Source organism: Triticum dicoccoides, chromosome 2A (assembly GCF_002162155.2).
Source record: "Triticum dicoccoides isolate Atlit2015 ecotype Zavitan chromosome 2A, WEW_v2.0, whole genome shotgun sequence".
NCBI lineage: Eukaryota > Viridiplantae > Streptophyta > Magnoliopsida > Poales > Poaceae > Triticum > Triticum dicoccoides.
The window spans coordinates 593,373,036-593,377,927 of NC_041382.1; positions in this window are offsets into that span (position 1 = coordinate 593,373,036).

The window sequence follows — 4,892 nt, forward strand, 5'->3', positions numbered from 1 at the left end:
GCAATGAGTTCGAAGAGCTGGTGCCAGCAGTGGTAGCCAGTAACTCGAACAATATATGAAGACAAGACTTTGGGGTTGTCTCAGTGTCTTCAATATAGTTTTTATCAGCTTTCTTGGAGACCAATAGGGATGTCTCACTATCTTGAACCTTATCTGCATTATTTCCTTTACCATTGCATAACAGCGTACTCTTCTCCAATATTTTATCCGCGTTCTAAAAGAGAAACAAACAAACACATCTCAGGTTTACAATGTAGTATATGAAACTCATTTTGGTAAACCAGTTCAGTAGTAAGGTGGACAGGATAACAACATGAAACAAACATATATCTATGTAGTATGGTCACTGTATGGTCTATATCATTCTAGTTTATGTTGCCAAATCAAGATAGATACAGTTTGAATCATATCTATTTAAGACAAAGCAACATAGACAGAATATAAGTGTGGGAAACTACACAGCAATAACAACACTTGTAATGTGCATGGCATGAGAACATAAATGTTTATTCAATTGAAACTGAAATCAACATAGAGCAAGTTACAACAGCAAACAGCCAAACACGTTGGAGAAACAGGTTTAAAACATACCTGTTGCGCCATTGGAGTTTCAATTGCATCCTTAAAATTTGGAATTAGTTGGTATCAGTAAATACAGTGATGCAAGAGCAAAGTAGTATGAACCATAGCTACGGAACCTGACCTGAGAACAATTCTTCTTCTGCTTTAAGCGTTGACTTCGGGTTTGGAGTGGTGGTCCTCGTGATTTGGGCACTGTAGTTGCCTTACTAACTGCTCGTGTTTGGGTGCTCTGTGGTGGAGACGGTGCTGTGTCAACGGGAACTGGGTGTCTATCTGCTGGGGTTGGGGTTAGAAGGGGTGTAGCTGGTTCTCTGTCCAAATGGGTAGGGGTGCAATCTGCATGAGTGTAGGTTATGTGTGGTGGGGCTAGTTCTTGGGCAAGTACAACCGTGGTTCTATCTGCATCAACAGGTAGCACGATCTTTTTTGAAGACAGTGTTTTTACTCCCATAGATACTGCCATCACTCCCTCCAATTGAAATGGCTGATAAACAAGAAAAGTAATTGAATGTACAGACATTGTAAGATAGACAGGTGCAATGGATAGTAGGGAAGAAAATAGGGCATGAAATAATTCACATTTATGTTGTCTAAGCAAACAGAATAGCAGTACATAATTGCACATATATGATGGCTAATTGAATAGGATAGCATGACACGATTTCACATGTATGATGGCTAACTAAACAGGATAGAATGACATACTTCAAAATATGATGACTATGTAAACAGGATGACATGATATAACTATACGATGTGTCTATTAAAGTGGTTGGCATGCCATAAATCACAAACATGCCGTCGATGGAAACATGATGGCATGATATAATTCACGGATAGAATGACATAATTTAAATATGATGACTATGTAAACAGGATGAGATTATATAACTATATTATGTCTTTAGAAAATGGGTTGGCATGCCATAATTCAGATACATGCTATCTATGTAAACATCATGGCATGACATAATTCAAATATATGATTTATATACTAAGGAAGTGAGCAGAGGGAAATCACATATACGATGTGTCAACTAAGGAGATGGCATTCAATATTGTGTATATGATGTAAACACTAAGCATTGCAATACAACATATGCATTATATGAGTAATATAACCCTGCCAAGTTTGAGCATACACCTCAGGGGGATAATAGGACTGGTCATCTGCCTCTGAATCCTCCTCTGAAGAGCTATCTGTAACCAGCAAGATATCTGCTTCAGGAGGTAGCATTGTCTGCTCTGAAGACCTTGTTTTCACTCCAGATTTCTCCATCACCAATTCAAATGGCTGATGCACAGGAAGAGCAGTTGAATATACAAACGTTGTTGACAAAAGCAATGAGAAATACAAAAAAAGGACGGCATGATATAATTCACATATATGATGCTTGCCTAAACAGCATGGCATTGCATAATTCACATACATAATGCCTTGCAACAAGATAACATTGCATAATTCACATATATAATGTCTAACAAGATGGCATTGTATAATTCACATATATGGTAATTAGACACTAAACAGGTGGCATTCACACAAATCATGTCTAAACTAAGCAAATGACATAGCAATGCAAGATACCATACGCACGATATGAGCAACATAACCCTGCCAAGTTAGGGCATGCACCTTGGGGGGGGGATATGACTGGTCATCTGTCTCTGAATCATCCTCTGAGGAGCTATCGGTAACCAGCAAGACATGCACTTCGTCAGATAGCATTGTCTGCTCTGAAGACCTTGTTTCCACTCCAGATTTTTCCATGACCGTGCCAAATGGCTGATGCACAGGAAGAGTAATTGAATGTACTAAAATTGTTGACAAATTGAACACATAATAAAAAAATGATGGCATGATATAATTCACATATAAGATGACTGGCTAACCAGGATGGCATTGCAAAATTCACATATATGATGCCTGGCTAGACAAGATGGCATTGCATGATTCACATATACAATAAAGAAACTAAACAGATGGCATTGACACAAAGCATGTCTAAACTAAGCAGATGACATTTTTAATGTATACAGTAAGCAATGCAAGGCACCATATGCATGATATTACCAACATCAGCATGCCAAGTTAGAGCGAAGACCTCATTGGGTAAGTAGGAGTGGTCTTCTCCTTCTGAATCCCCCTCATAACAGTTATCTTCCTCTTGATTACGATCCGAAATGGGTGGAGGGGGGCTGCCTTTGCGCCCACCATGGAACGACGTCTGCATGAAATTTTATTGCCATGCAAGGCTCGTCTCTTTTGCTCTACATGATCAGTTCCATTGTGTACAATAACTGGCATGCATAGGAATAAAACATAGTGAGATTATGTAAGGAGTGCATGCACAAATCCAGAGTGATGGTAGCAAACTGGGGATAGACCCAAAACCAATGATAGTAGGCAGATAATAGCTTTAGTTAAAAATACAGATAATGGCTCCTTTAATATTTGTTTGCACCCAACATGAAACTCATAGTAGACACCAGAGATTAACCAGATAGTAGACAGATAGTACTGATTGCTGCCCCAATATGTACCCCACAACCATTTAAAAACTCAAGTTTCAGCATTAGTTTGGACCTGACTCAGAGTCTAATAGGTGAACACGATGATAATGTAGCATGTCATCATATTAAGCGATGCATAACGTCAGCAGACACAGAAGAGTGTGACATCTCTTGCGCACCCGTGTAGTCCTCAAGGTCATCTGCTCAGTTGATGATGGTAATGCAGTTGCCGTGGTTGCCGGTGGCGGGGAAGAAGATCTGAGGCGGCGAAAGACAGTCTGGAGAGCGGATCCCTACTGTGGTGAACCCTTCCGTCGTTGGAATAGCTGAGCTGGGGTGGAACACAGCGCCGCAGGAGCAGGACAAACCACACAAGGTTTTCTTCGACACATATCTGTAACATAAGTAATTGAGTAAGGGCTTCTTTGAATTTGAGGATTCTAACAATGCAGGGATAGGAAATTGATAGGAATAGGATAGGAATGCACGTGCAAAACAGAGAATTTAAAAACACAGGATTTCTGCCAATCTGGATGTTTGATTCAGAACAATTGGAAGATCACATGATGCAAAAAAACATGGTGAGATTAAGTCAAATCACAAGAAAATGTACGGTTATAATGCTATTATGCTACTATCTCTTAGTCTTGTGCTTGATGAATAGGAATATGAAAAGGAGGAGAAGTGGAAATTAGAATTCCTACGGTTTTTCTTTCAAGGAGACACTAAAGGAACAAATCCTATAGTTTTCCTTTGCTCCATTCCTTTGCACCAAATTCATGAAAAGTAGTACCATAGGAAACTTTCCAATTCCGATGTTTTTCATTCACTTTTCCTTTCAAGCACTGGCGATTCTAGTAGGCAGGCTTGAGCAAGGAAAATCCTACACTAAAAAAATGTTTTTGTGCTACTTCTATTACTTTGGACCCAGGCCACTGCCATACTAGCTCAACTCCCAGGCCCATCGACAAGTGCACAGCTCAAACGCGCAGAGATAAATAATGATGGCGTTCAAGATAGTCCATCACGGATAGCTAAGTTGCCTGGTACCTCACTGCTTGTCATATAGTAGGATAAAATAATCGTATTTCCCATTACTACGAGTGCTCAGTGGACAATATACATAACATGTAGAGTAAAAAAGAGATGTAACAAGTGTACAACCTCTTTGGCGAAGCCATGTCGATCTCGGCGTGATTGGGTTGGCCGGTGAGGATGCTCCGGCTGACTTGGCTGTCGGAGGAGGGGAAGAAGATCTTAGGCGTCTAGAGATGGAGCCCGAGGTACTGCTCCGCTGTGATGGAGGGTTTCATCGTTGGAGCAGCTCCGATGAGTTGTACGACGCCGAGGCTGAAGCAGGACAAGAGAGACAACGAACAACGTTAACCTGAGTGGAATTCTAATAGCATCTCCAATACATGACGTAAAATACATAAACACAAAGTGCTAGATGTAAAATACATCAGCCGCTCATCTCTGAACTTAATTGTCGAAACTGAATTTAACTGTCGAAACTAAACTTAACTATCGAAACTGAATTTTGCTGTCGAAACTGAATTTTGCTGTCAAAACTTAACGCACTAGCAAGGTGAGGCTACATGTCGGTCGACTGACTTTTTCATCTCTGCTCAGTCGATTTTGCAGCCATTGGATACGAAATCAAGGGCCTGCGGTTCATCTTCAACCTCCACCCCCCTGAGCCGGCCAAATAGCAGCCCCCCGCCGCCGGCGGCCGGCGGTGCGCCGCCCCGCCCGCCCCAAAAACACTCCCCACCGCCGGTCCGCCGCCGCCCCGG